This window comes from Amblyraja radiata, chromosome 6 (genome assembly GCF_010909765.2).
Source record: "Amblyraja radiata isolate CabotCenter1 chromosome 6, sAmbRad1.1.pri, whole genome shotgun sequence".
Classification (NCBI taxonomy): Eukaryota; Metazoa; Chordata; class Chondrichthyes; order Rajiformes; family Rajidae; genus Amblyraja; species Amblyraja radiata.
This window is the reverse complement of record NC_045961.1, coordinates 8,181,273-8,196,355: the sequence shown is the minus strand read 5'-3', so window position 1 is coordinate 8,196,355 and position 15,083 is coordinate 8,181,273. Positions and strand designations below refer to the sequence as shown.

The 15,083-nt window shown below is 48.2% G+C and overlaps 1 protein-coding gene across 1 annotated transcript in view; it reads right to left on the bottom strand.

The window, feature by feature from the left end:
* LOC116974677 (diacylglycerol O-acyltransferase 2-like) overlaps positions 1-15,083 on the bottom strand; it is a 33,737-nt gene that overhangs the window by 17,680 nt on the left and 974 nt on the right. The window lies entirely within an intron of this gene.

Below are 15,083 nucleotides of genomic sequence, written 5' to 3'. Positions count from 1 at the left end.
GGGCGAGGCAGCATCTATGGAGCGAAGGAATAGGTGAGGTTTCGGGTCGAGACCCTTCTTCAGACTGATGTAGGGGTGGGGAGAGGAAAGGAAGAGGCGGAGACAGTGGGCTGTGTGGGAGAGCTGGGAAAGGGAGGGGAAGGAGGGAGAAAGCAAGGACTACCTGAAATTGGAGAATGTTCATACCGCTGGGGTATAAACTACCCAAGTGAAATATGAGGTGCTGCTCCTCCAATGCTCCAGATTCAGATTCAAGGGCAGTTTCTTCCCAGCTGCTATCCGGCAACAGAATCATCCCCTCACAAACTAGAGAGTGGTCCTGAACTACTATCTACCTCATTGGTGACCCTCGGACTATCTTTGATCAGACTTTACTGGCTTTACCTTGCACTAAACATTGTTCCCTTATCATGTATCTAAACACTGTAACAGTGCGACTGTAATCATGTATTTTATTCTGACTCAGAATTAAAGGACATTCATTTAGGAAGGAGATCGGGAGACATTTTTTTTTATAGTCAGAGGGTGGTGAATCTGTGGAATTCTTTGCCACAGACTGTGGAGGTCAAGTCAGTGGATATTTTTAAGGCAGAGATAGATTCTTGATTAGTCAGGTGTCAGAGGTTATGGGGAGAAGGCAGGAGAATGGGGTTAGGAGGGAGAGATAGATCAGCCATGATCGAATGGCAGAGTAGACTTGATGGGCCGAAAGGCCTAATTCTACTCCCATCTCTTATTACAGCTGGGAAGAAACTGATCCCGAATCTGGAGGTGTGGGTTTTCACACTTCTGTACCTCTTGGCCCGACGGGAGAGGGGAGAGGAGGGAGAGGCCGGGGGTGAGACTGGTCCTTGATGATGCTGCTGGCCTTGCCGAGGCAGCGTGAGGTGTAGATGGAGTCAATGGAAGGGAGGTTGGTTTGTGCGATGGTCTGGGCTGCGTCCACAATTCGCTGCAATCTCCTGCGGGTCTTGGATGGAGCCGTTCCCAAACCGTGCTCTGATGCATCCCGATAACATGCTTCCTATGGTCATGGATCATAGTCTCTATAGTATGTTGGCTAAGTGATGGAATCAGAGAGGAAAAGTGGGAAGCATGGGTGAGAAGGAAGAATAGCAGGAGAATTAGGATTGGGGTACAAGCTAGCATGGACACAATGGGCCAAAGGGCCTCCTCCTGAGTTTATGAGGACCCTGGGTTGAAAAGGTAGACAAAATGCTGGAGAAACTCAGCGGGTGAGGCAGCATCTATGGAGCGAAGGAATAGGTGACGTTTCGGGTCGAGACCCTTCTTCAGACTGATGTGGGGGGGGGGAAGAAGAAAGGAAGAGGCGGAGACAGTGGGCTGTGGGAGAGCTGGGAAGGGGAGGGGAAGGAGGGAGAAAGCAGGGACTACCTGAAACTGTCCCAAGTGCGTGTAGGATAGCGTTAGTGTGCAGATGAAGAAGGGTCTCGATAGGAAACGTCACCTATTCTTTTTCTCCAGAGATGCTGCCCGACTCGTTTAGTTACTGCGCCATTTTGTGTCTACACGAGATGACGGAGGAATATGGACCAAATGCAGGCCGATGGGACTCGCGTAGACGGGGCATGTTGGTCGGCATGGGCAAGATGGGCCGATGGACCTGTTTCTCTGTTGTATGACTATGACTCTAAGGGTTGGATTAGTATTCCTTGTTCCCTCCACCCCCTCACCCCAAACATTCTAGATAGATATTTAGCTTAGCTTAATTTAGAGATACAGCTGGGAAACAGGCCATTCGGCCCATCGGGTTCGCACCGACAACACTAATGCTATCCTGCACACACTAGGGTCAATTTTACAATTTTACCAAAGCCAATTAACCTACAAACCTGTACGTTTTTAGAGTGTGGGAGGAGGGGGGGAAGAAGAAAGGAAGAGGCGGAGACAGTGGGCTGTGGGAGAGCTGGGAAGGGGAGGGGTAGGAGGGAGAAAGCAGGGACTACCTGAAATTGGAGGTCAATGTTCATACCGCTGGGGTGTAAACTACCCAAGCGAAATATGAGGTGCTTCTCCTCCAATTTGCAGTGGGCCTCACTCTGGCCATGGAGGAGGCCCAGGAAAAGGAATCATGTTTTGCATGTAGCTCCATATTTTAATGCTTCTTGTATGCGGAGCGGTGGAATTATTAACTTGCACTGGAAGGGGGTCGGGTTCAGTGACACAGATTACAACAAGTGAGCAGATTTTTATTTCACGGGATCAAACCGTTGCCAAGGGAACCGCGATTGGGGATTGGATTGGAAAGTATAGCACAGAACCAGGCCGTCCCACTGGAAGGCCTGGATAGAGTGCGGATGTGGAGAGGATGTTTCCACCAGTGGGAGAGTCTCAGACCAGAGGGCACAGCCTCGGAATTAGGGAATGATAGTGAATAAGGAGATGAGGAGGAATTTCTTTAGCCAGAGGGTGGTGAATCTGTGGAATTCATCGCCACGGAAGGCTGTGGAGGCCAAGTCAGTGGATATTTTTAAGGCAGAGATGGATAGATTCTTGATTAGTACGGGTGTCTGAGGTTATGGGGAGAAGGCAGGAGAATGCGGTTCGGAGGGAGAGCTAGATCAGCCATGATTGAATGACGAAGTAGACTCGATGGGCCGAATGACCTAATTTGAAATAGAAACATGGAAAATAGGTGCAGGAGTAGGCCATTCGGCCCTTCGAGCCAGCACCGCCATTCATTGTGATCATGGCTGATCGTCCCCAATCAGTAACCCGTTCCTGCCTTCTCCCCATATCCCCTGACTCCGCTAGCCCCTAGAGCTCTATCTAACTCTCTCTTAAATCCATCCAGTGACTTGGCCTCCACTGCCCTCTGTGGCAGGGAATTCCATAAATTCACAACTCTCTGGGTGAAAACATTTTTTCTCACCTCTGTCTTAAATGGCCTCCCCTTTATTCTAAGACTGTGGCCCCTGGTTCTGGACTCGCCCAACATTGGGAACATTTTTCCTGCATCTAGCTTGTCCAGTCCTTTTATAATTTTATATGTTTCTACAAGAACCCCCTCATCCTTCTAAACTCCAGTGAATACAAGCCTAGTCTTTTCAATCTTTCCTCATATGACAGTCCCGCCATCCCAGGGATCAATCTCGTGAACCTACGCTGCACTGCCCCAATCACAAGGATGTTCTTCCTCAAATTAGGAGATCAAAACTGTACACAATACTCTAGATGTGGTCTCACCAGAGCCCTATACAACTGCAGAAGAACCTCTCTACTCCTATACTGAAATCCTCTTGTTATGAAGGCCATCATTCCATTAGCTTTCTGCTGGTATCCCTTATGATCTTAGGAGCTGCTGCCTTTCTGTGGCAGAGACCCGGGTTGCATCCTGACTAGGGATGTTGTCTGCGCACAGCACGGGACAAGAGTCCATTCAGCCCATCTTGTCCTTGCTAGAACACCGAGGTGGAGAAGAAAAGCTTTAATTGGCTACATCTTCGTCAATCCAATTTGTGCTGCTAGGCGGCACAGCTGGTAGAGCTGCTGCCTCGCCACTCCGGAGACCCCGGGGTTGATCCTAGCTGCTGATGATGACTGAGTGGAGTTTGCACGTTCTCACATTGAGCTCTTATATCCCAAATGGGAGGGTACAAAATCATGAGGGGAATAGATTGGATAGATGCACAGAGTCTCTTGCCCAGGGTAGGGGAAGGTTTAAGGCGAGGGGAAAAGATTTGATCGGAAGCCGAGGGGCAACTTTTTCCAAACAAAGGGTGGTGGGTGTATGGAACAAGCTGCCAGAGGAGGCAGTTGAGGCTGGGACTATCCCAACGCTTAAGAAACATTTACACAGGTACATGGATAGGACAGGATTGGAGGGATATGGGCCAAACGCAGGCAGGTGGGACTAATGTAGACAATAGGTGCAGGAGTAAGCCATTCAGCCCTTCGAGCCAGCACTGCCATTCACTGTGATCATGGCTGATCATCCACAATCAGTACCCCGTTCCTGCCTTCTCCCCACACCCCTTGACTCCGCTATCTTTAAGAGCCCTATCTAGCTCTCTCTTGAAAACATCCAGTGAATTGGCCTCCACTCTCTTTTGAGGCAGAGAATTCCACAGACTCACAACTCTGTGTGAAACCATTTTTCCTCATCTCCGTTCTAAATGGCCTACCCCTTATTCTTAAGCTGTGTGACCCCTGGTTCTGGACTCCCCCAGCATCGGGAACATGTTTCCTGCCTCTAGCGTGTCCAAACCTTTAATAATCTTATATGTTTCGTGGGGCGTGTTGGTCAGTGTGGACAAGTTGGGCCGAAGGGCCTGTTTCCACTCTGTGGTAGGTTCACAGGCTGCTTCAGTGGAGGTGGGTGGAGGGTGTGGTATGCAAATTAGGTGCCAGATGGTCTGTGTGACCTCAGTGGACCAAGGGACCCATAGTCACCAACATGACTTCACGGTGGCACAGCGACAGAGACCCGGGTTCGATCCTAACTATGGGTGCTGTCCGTACGGAGTTTGCACCTTCTCCCCGTGACCTGCGTGGGTTGTCTCTGAGATCTTCGGTTTCCTCCCACACTCCAAAGACGTGCAGGTTAGTAGGTTAATTGGCCTGGTATGAATGTAAGAATGTCCCTAGTGTGCGTGGGACAGTGTTAGTGTGCAGGGACCGCTGGTCGGTGCGGGCTCGGTGGGCCTGTTTCTAAGGGTCGTTGTGAGGGCCAAGAAAGCAGCAACGCCTCTTCCTACCGAGGAAACTTCACATCTCCAAACACTTGCAAAGCCATCCTACCAACAACCAGAGAGTCTCGACCCGAAATGTCACCTATTCCTTCTCTCCATAGATGCTGCCTCACTCGCTGAGTTTCTCCAGCATTTTTGTCTACCTTTGATTTTTCCAGCATCTGCAGTTCTTTCTTAAACAACCAGAGGTCTGTGTGCCTGTGTGTGTGTGTGTGTGTCTGTGTGTGTGTGTGTCTGTGTGTGTGTGTGTGTCTATGTGTGTGTGTCTGTGTGTGTGTCTGTGTGTGTGTGTGTCTGTGTGTGTGTGTGTCTGTGTGTGTGTGTGTCTGTGTGTGTGTGTGTGTGTGTGTGTGTGTGTGTGTGTGTGTGTGTGTGTGTGTGTGTGTGTGTGTGTCTGTGTGTGTGTCTGTGTGTGTGTCTGTGTGTGTGTGTGTGTGTGTGTCTGTGTGTGTGTCTGTGTGTGTGTCTGTGTGTGTGTGTGTCTGTGTGTGTGTGTGTGTCTGTGTGTGTGTGTGTGTGTGTCTGTGTGTGTGTCTGTGTGTGTGTCTGTGTGTGTGTGTGTGTGTGTGTGTGTGTGTGTTGTGTGTGTGTGTGTGTGTGTGTGTGTGTGTGTGTGTGTGTGTGTGTGTGTGTGTGTGTGTGTGTGTGTGTGTGTGTGTGTGTGTTTGTGTGTGTGAAGGAACTGCAGATGCTGGTTTAAATCGGAGATAGACACAGAATGCTGGAGTAACTCAACGGGACGGGCAGCTTCTCTGGAGAGAAGGAATGGGTGACGTTTCAGGTCGAGACCCTTCTTCAGACTGAGAGCCAGTCTAGCATCCACCTCAGTGAAGACAGTCGGACTATCTTTGAATGGATTTTACCTTGCGTAAAATGTTATTCATGTTATTCCCTTGATCCTGTATCTGCACACTGTGGGACGGCTTGATTGTAATCTCCATAGCTGCTGCCTCACCCATCTGAGTTTCTCCAGCATTTTTGTCTACCTTGGATTTTTCCAGCATCTGCAGTTCTTTCTTAAACACAACAAAAGCTTTTCACTTTACCTCGGTACACGTGACAATAAGCTAAACTCAACTATATTTCTACAGATGCACCAGAGAAAGCATTCTGCTGGATCACATCACTGCATGGTTCTGAACCAGCTCTGCCCAAGGCCACAAGAAATTGCAGAGTTGTGGATGCAGCCCAGCCCATCACACAGACCACACTCCCCACCATTCTAGATAGAAACATAGACAATAGGTGCAGCAGGAGGCCATTCGGCCCTTCGAGCCAGCACCACCATTCATTGTGATCATGGCTGATCGTCCCCAATCAATAACCCGTGCCTGCCTTCTCCCCATATCCCTTGACTCCACTAGCCCCTAGAGCTCTATCTAACTCTCTCTTAAATCCATCCAGTGACTTGGCCTCCACTGCCCTCTGTGGCAGGGAATTCCACAAATTCACAACTCTCTGGGAGAAAAAGTTTTTCTCACCCCAGTCTTAAATGACCTCCCCTTTATTCCAAGACTGTGGCCCCTGGTTCTGGACTCGCCCAACATTGGGAACATTTTTCCTGCATCTAGCTTGTCCAGTCCTTTTATAATTTTATATGTTTCTATAAGATTTGCCCCTCATCCTTCTAAACTCCAGTGAATACAAGCCTAGTCTTTTCAATCTTTCCTCATATGACAGTCCCGCCATCCCAGGGATCAATCTCGTGAACCTACGCTGCACTGCCTCAATCACCAGTTTAGATGTAGCCCAGTCCATCACACAGACCACACTCCCCACCACCGACTCCATCTACAATTCACCCTGCCTCGGGAAAGCAGCCAACATCATTAAAGACTTGTCCCTGTCCCACCCCGGTCATTCCTTCTCCTCCCTGCTCGTCTTGGGCAGAAGGTTCAGAAGCTTGAAAGCGCGCACCACCACTCTGGAGCAGATTCTTCCCCTCTGTTATCAGGTTTCTGAACCATAAGCTAGGGTACTGTCCGATTCACCTCTACCCCATTGCGGACATTGGACTTTGTCCCTGGAACTTTAAGCTTAGTTTAATTTAGTTTAGAAATACAGAGTGGAAACAGGCCCTTCGGCCCACAGAGTCCGCACCAACCAGCGATCGCAGCATTCCAAGGACAATTTACACTTATATTTTATACCCTGCCAATAAACCTACAAACAACCTATGTCTTTGTAGTGTGGGAGGAAACCGAAGATCTCGGAGAAAACCCACGCAGGTCACGGGGAGAACATACAAACTCTAGTACCTGTACCTGTAAATTGGCTTACAGGTACAGCAGGCAGTGAAGAAAGCTAATGGAATGGTACACAAAATTGCTGGGGAAACTCAGCGGGTGCAGCAGCATCTATGGAGCGAAGGAAATAGGCGACGTTTCGGGCCGAAACCCTTCTTCAGACTCATGGAATGGAAGCTAATGGAATGTTGGCCTTCATAACAAGAGGATTTCAGTATAGGAGTAAAGAGGTTCTTCTGCAGTTGTATAGGGCTCTGGTGAGATCACATCTGGATTATTGTGTACAGTTTTGGTCTCCTAATTTGAGGAAGGACATCCTTGTGATTGAGGCAGTGCAGCGTAGGTTCACGAGATTGATTCCTGGGATGGCGGGACTGTCATATGAGGAAAGATTGAAAAGACTGGGCTTGTATTCACTGGAGTTTGAAGGATGAGGGGGCGGGGTCTTATAGAAACATATAAAATTATAAAAGGACTGGACAAGCTAGATGCAGGAAAAATGTTCCCAATGTTGGGCGAGTCCAGAACCAGGGGCCACAGTCTTAGAATAAAGGGGAGGTCATTTAAGACTGTAAGGTGAGAAAAAAACGTTTTCACCCAGAGAGTTGTGAATTTATGGAATTCCCTGCCACAGAGGGCAGTGGAGGCCAAGTCACTGGATGGATTTAAGAGAGAGTTAGATAGAGCTCTAGGGGCTAGTGGAGTCAAGGGATATGGGTAGAAGGCAGGCACGGGTTATTGATAGGGGACGATCAGCCATGATCACAATGAATGGCGGTGCTGGCTCGAAGGGCTGAATGGCCTCCTCCTGCACCTATTTTCTATGTTTCTATGTACAGACAGCACCCGTGGTCAGGATTGAATCTGTGTCTCTGGCGCTGTGCGGCAGCATCTATACCGGTGCACCACTGCTGTGCTGCAAAGCTGAGAACTATATTCTGTGCTGGAGGAACACCACCTCATATTTCCTTTGGGCAGTTTACACCCCAGCGGTATGAACATTGACTTCTCCAATTTCAGGTAGTCCCTGCTTTCCCCTCCCCTTCCCAGCTCCCCCTCAGCCCACTGGCTCCACCTCTTCCTTTCTTCTTCCCCACCCCCACATCAGTCTGAAGAAGGGTCTCGACCCAAAACGTCGCCTATTTCCTTCGCTCCATAGATGCTGCCTCACCCGCTGAGTTTCTCCAGCATTTTTGTCTCCCTTCGATTTTCCAGCATCTGCAGTTCTTTCTTAAGAACTCTGTATCTCTCTCTCTTCGCTCTACCTGCTGTGCTTGAGTTTGGCTTGTTTGTAATTATTATCTGATTTATTAATACTATCAGATTAGATTGAAAAGCATGCAAACAAAAACTTTTCTCTTTATCTTCGGTACACACGATGTCAGTAAACATCTATATCACTCACACCCAGCACGTGGTCCAAAGATTGATGCATTCTCTGAACCCCTCTTGCTCCTCACCTTAAACATGCAGCCAATGGCGACAGACAGCGCGAGTTACAGACAGAGTCATTCAGCGTGGAAACAGGCCCTTCGTCCCAACTTGCCCACACCGGCTAATATGCCCCATCTACACTAGTCCCACCTGCCTGCGCTTGGTCCATATCCCTCCAAACCTGTCCTATCTATGTACCTGTCCAAATGTTTCTTAAACGGCCTACCATTCAGAACGGAGATGAGGAAACACTTTTTCCTCACAGAGAGTTGTGAGTCTGTGCAATTCTCTGCCTCAGGTGGAGGCCGGTTCTCTGGATGGATTTAAGAGAAAGCTAGATAGGGCTCTTAAAGATAGCGGAGTCAGGTGGATATGGGGAGAAGGCAGGAACGGGGTACTGATTGGGGATGATCAGCCATGATCACATTGAATGGCGGTGCTGGCTCGAAGGGCCGAATGGCCCACTCCACCGAATTCCACAGACTCACAACTCTCTGTGTGAAAAAGTGTTTCCTCGTCTCCGTTCTAAATGGCTTACCCTTTACTCTTAAACTGTGGCCCCTGGTTCTGGACTCCCCCAACACCGGGAACGCCTCTAGCGTGTCCAAACCCTTAATAATCTTATACATTTCATTAAGAACCCCTCTCTCATCCTTCAAAACTCCAGAGTGTATAATACAAAGATAAGGAAGGGTACGGTGTGAAAATGAGACATCAAAGAGGGTGAGAAACAAGGAAAATGTAGAATAGAATAATGTTAGCCAGGAGAAGCTGACACCGAAGCAGACACAAATAAAATTTAATCAGGAGGACAGTCAGACCGGTCGGGGAACTGGGAAGGGGGAGGGATGGATACAAGTGTCTTTGATTGAACTAAGGACTAAGGACTTTGAAACAATATTGGGGTTATTAATTTATGATATTTTGTTTTTTATACTTTATCTTTGTGATTAGATAGGGCCCTTCTATGCTGCTGCCAGAATTTTATTATTCCATTGCCAGTTTGAACGACAATTAGTTTAATCTTTTCCTTCTTTAGTTTAGTTTACTAGGATAGACCTACAGCACGGAAACAGGCCCTTCGGCTCACCGGGTCTGTGCCGACCAGCGATCCCCGCGCATTAACGCTACCCGACACGCACCAGGGACAATTTTTTCATTCACCAAGCCAATTAACCGACAAACCTGCACGTCTTTGGAGTGCGGGAGGAAACTGAAGATCTCCGGACAAAAAACACGCAGGTCACAGGGAGAGCGTGCAAACTCCACACAGACAGCACCCGTGGTCGGGGTTGAAGCCTGGTCTCTGGCGCTGCATTTGCTGTAAGGCAGCAACTCTACCGCTGCGCCACCGTGACTGCCCAAGTATGTGTTTTTAGTTTGTTGTCGACAATAGACAATGGACAATAGGTGCAGGAGTAGGCCATTCGGCCCTTCGAGCCAGCACCGCCATTTAATATGATCATGGCTGATCATCCCCAATCAGTACCCCGTTCCTGCCTTCTCCCCATATCCCCTGACTCCGCTATTTTTAAGAGCCCTATCTAGCTCTCTCTTGAAAGTATCCAGAGAACCGGCCTCCACCGCCCTCCGAGGCAGAGAATTCCACAGACTCACCACTCTCTGTGAGAAAAACTTTTCTTATCTCTCTCCTCGACGGAGATGCAACTTTTTCCGTATCTCCGTCGGCACCGCGCGGCCGAACATGGTGGAGTTGGCGGCCTCTTGTTTGGGACTTCTGGCGCTCCAAAACCGCGGAGCCTGCGGACTTTAACATCTCGGAGCGGGCGATCCCATTGCCAGGAGTCGGCCTTTGGTGCTCCAACCTGCGGGAGCTGCGGACCTTAACACCGTGAAGCCCGCGGGTCCCTGGTTAGAGACTTGGAGCGGGTGCCTCAAGCCGCAGGAGTTTTCGACCACCCCAATGCGGGTGCTTAGACCGCCCCGACGAGGGACCTCGATGGTTGGTTCGACTCCCCCGACCGTGGGAGGGAAGATGATAAGGCTTTATTGCCTTCCAACACGGTGAAGAACATGGGAGGAGCCGCTGTGGTGGATGCTTATGTCAATTTTCACGTGGGCATGTGTCTTATTGCTTTTTTTGCTATGACTGTAGGATAAGCCAAATTCCTCTCATGTTGCAAAACATACTTGGCTAATAAATATATCATTATTATGATGATGAAACTTGGCTTTTGACACAAAAATGTTCAGATGCTATCCAGTCAAATCACACTATACACAGGCACAACTTATTGAAGGGGAGAAGGCAGGAGCATGCGGTTGGAAGGTTAAGCGACCTCAGCCATGATTGAACAGCAGAGTAGATTCGATGGGCCGAATGGCCTAACTGCTCCTATCACTTATGAACCAAGACCTACGCAAGTACAACAGGTAATGCAAAGTGATAAATTTTATCCTTTAGAAGGATGAGAGGGAATCTGATTGAAACATACAAGATTATTAAGGGTTTGGACACGCTAGAGGCAGGAAAAATTTTCCCGATGTTGGGGGAGTCCAGTACCAGGGGCCACAGTTTGATCCACAATCAGTACCCCGTTCCTGCCTTCTCCCCATACCCCCTGACTCCGCTACCTTTAAGAACCCTATCTAGCTCTCCCTTGAAAGTATCCAGAGAACCGGCCTCCACCGCCCTCCGAGGCAGAGAATTTCACAGACTCACAACTCTCTGTGAGTAAAACTTTTCGTATCTCTCTCCTCGACGGAGATGCAACTTTTTCCGTATCTCCGTCGGCACCGCGCGGCCGAACATGGTGGAGTTGGCGGCCTCTTGTTTGGGACTTCTGGCGCTCCAAAACCGCGGAGCCTGCGGACTTTAACATCTCGGAGCGGGCGATCCCATTGCCAGGAGTCGGCCTTTGGTGCTCCAACCTGCGGGAGCTGCGGACCTTAACACCGTGAAGCCCGCGGGTCCCTGGTTAGAGACTTGGAGCGGGTGCTTCAAGCCGCAGGAGTTTTCGACCACCCCAATGCGGGTGCTTAGACCGCCCCGACGAGGGACCTCGATGGCTGGTTCGACTCCCCCAACCGTGGGAGGAAAGATGATAAGGCTTTATTGCCTTCCAACACGGTGAAGAACATGGGAGGAGCCGCTGTGGTGGATGCTTATGTCAATTTTCACGTGGGCATGTGTCTTATTGCTTTTTTTTCTATGACTGTAGGATAAGCCAAATTCCTCTCATGTTGCAAAACATACTTGGCTAATAAATATATCATTATTATGATGATGAAACTTGGCTTTTGACACAAAAATGTTCAGATGCTATCCAGTCAAATCACACTATACACAGGCACAACTTATTGAAGGGGAGAAGGCAGGAGCATGCGGTTGGAAGGTTAAGCGACCTCAGCCATGATTGAACAGCAGAGTAGATTCGATGGGCCGAATGGCCTAACTGCTCCTATCACTTATGAACCAAGACCTACGCAAGTACAACAGGTAATGCAAAGTGATCAATTTTATCCTTTAGAAGGATGAGAGGGTATCTGATTGAAACATACAAGATTATTAAGGGTTTGGACACGCTAGGGGCAGGAAAAATGTTCCCGATGTTGGTGGAGTCCAGTACCAGGGGCCACAGTTTGATCCACAATCAGTACCCCGTTCCTGCCTTCTCCCCATATCCCCTGACTCCGCTACCTTTAAGAGCCCTATCTAGCTCTCTCTTGAAAGTATCCAGAGAACCGGCCTCCACCGCCCTCCGAGGCAGAGAATTCCACAGACTCACGACTCTCTGTGTGAAAAAGTGTTTCCTCGTCTCCATTCTAAATGGCTTACCCCTTATTCTTAAAGTGTGGCCCCTGGTTCTGGACTCCCCCAACATCGGGAACACGTTTCCTGCATGTTCCTTCATTTCTAGAACATTCAATCCTGAACTCGGGTGCGGTCTGCGAGGAGTTTGCATGTTCTCCCTCAGACTGCATGGGTGCTCCAGTTTCCACCCACATCCCACAGGCGTGCAGGTTTTGTAGGTTAATTGGCCCTCTGTAAAATTGCCTCCAATGTGTAGTCAGTGGGTCGACATAGAAGTAACGTTGACAGATAATTGATAGTCAACATGGACTCTGTGGACTCCAAGTTGCGTCTAAATTATAGAACCAAGCCAAACTCAAGTATAATAGCTAGAGTAAACTCACTCTGAAAGTACACATGCAGGTACAGCAGGCAGTGAAGAAAGCAAATGGCATGTTGGCCTTCCCAGCGAGAGGATTTGAGTTTAAGAGCAAGGAGATCCTACTGCAGTTGTACAGGGCTGCACCAGGAGTATTGCATGCAGTTTTGGTCTCCTAATTTGAGAAAAGACATTCTTGCTATTGAGGGAGTGCAGCGTAGGTTCGCCAGGTTAATTCCTGGGATGGCGGGACTGACATATGATGCAAGAATGGATCGACTGGGCTCATATTCACTGGAATTTAGACGGATCTTATAGAAACATAAAATTCTTAAGGGATTGGACAAGCTAGAAGCAGGAAAAAATGTTCCTAATGTTGGGAGAGTCCAGAACCAGAGGGCACACAGTTTAAGAATAAGGGATAGGTCATTTAGGACTGAGATAAGGAAAAACCTTTTCACCCAGAGAGTTGCGAATCTGTGGAATTCTCTGCCACAGAAGGCAGTGGAGGCCGATTCACTGGATGTTTTCAAGAGAGAGTTAGATAGAGCTCTTAGGGCTAACGGAATCAAGGGAAATGGGGAGAAAGCAAGAACGGGGTACTGATTTTAGACGATCAGCCATTATCATATTGAATGGCGGTGCTGGCTCGAAGGGGCCGATTCCTGCAGCTATTTTCTAAGTCTCTATGTTTCACAGTTATTAAGCCCAGGTTTAGGTTATTACAGCCACATGTACCTGAGGTACAGTGCAAAGCTTTATTCTGCAGGCTATCCAAGCAGATCAGATAATACTACACATAAACACAATCAAGTCAAACTCAAGTGTAATAGGTAGAGCAAAGGGGAAGATACAGAGTGCAGAATGAGGAAAGATTGAAAAGACTAGGCTTGTATTCACTGGAGTTTAGAAGGATGAGGGGTTATCTTATAGAAACATATAAAATTATAAAAGGACTGGACAGATGCAGGAAAGATATTCCCAATGTTGGGCGAGTCCAGAACCAGGGGTCACAGACTAAGAATAAAGGGGAGGCCATTTAGGACTTAGGTGAGAAAATACTTTTTCACCCAGAGAGTTGTGAATTTGTGGAATTCCCTGCCACAGAGGGCAGTGGAGGCCAAATCACTGGATGGATTTAAGAGAGAGTTAGATAGAGCTCTAGGGGCTGGTGGAATCAAGGGATATGGGGAGAAGGCAGGCACGGGTTATTGATTGGGGACGATCAGCCATGATCACAATGAATGGCGGTGCTGGCTCGAAGGGCCGAATGGCCTCCTCCTGCACCTATTTTCTATGTTTCTAATATGGTGTACAGTAGAGAGCATACTGACTGGTTGCATCATGCCCTTGTTCGGTAACTTGGACGTCCAGGAGCGGTAAAGAATGCAAAAAGTTGTGACCACTGCCCAGTCCATCATCGGCTCTGACCTCCCCACCATCGAAGGGATCTATCGCAGTCGCTGCCTCAAAAAGGCTGCAAGCATCGTCAGAGACCCACACCATCCTGGCCACACACTCATGTCCCCACTGCCATCGGAAATAAGGTACAGGAGCCTGAAAACTGTAACGTCCAGGTTCAGGAACAGCTACTTCCCCACAGCCATCAGGCTATTAAACACAACAGCAAATAAACTCTGAACTACACCAGACTATTATTATTATTGCACTATTTTTGTTTATTTATTGAGTATGTGTGTATGTGTATACACACACACTGAACTTTTTTTCTTCTCCCGTTGTGTACTATGTTTATATATTCTGTTGTGCTGCAGCAAGTAAGAATTTCATTGTCCTATCTGGGACATCTGACAATAAAATTCTCTTGACTCTAGTTCTCAGCATTGTAGCGCATCAGTTCCAGAGACAAAGTAAAACACAAATACATCATAGAGTGCAGTTCCAAACTACTATTTACATCATTGGAGACCATCGGACTACCTTTGATTGGACTACCTTTACCGACTTTACCTTGCACTAAACTTATCACGTATGCGCACACTGCGAATGGCTCGATTGTAATCATGTATTGTCTTTCCCCTGGCTGGTTAGCACGCAACAAAAGTTTTTCACTGTACCTCGGTACACGTGGCAATAATCTAAACTGAACTGAAACATCGATCGCCAAAGCCAGATGCAAACTTTGTGGTAGAGTCAATTGCACCAAGAAAATAAAAATAAGTTCATAAGTTGTAGGAGTAGAATTAGGCCATTCGGCCCATCAAGTCTGTGGAATTCTCTGCCTCAGAGGGCGGTGGAGGCCGGTTCTCTGGATGCTTTCAAGAGAGAGCTAGATAGGGCTCTTAAAAATAGCGGAGTCAGGGGATATGGGGAGAAGGCAGGAATGGGGTACTGATTGGGGATGATCAGCCATGATCACATTGAATGGCGGTGCTGGCTCAAAGGGCTGAATGGCCTATTCCTGCACCTATTGTCTGTTGTCTATTGTCTACTTCAATCATGGCTGATCTATATTCTGTTTTTCTCAGACATAGAAAATAGGTGCAGGGAGTAGGCCATTCGGTCCTTCGAACCAGCACCACCATTCAATACGATCA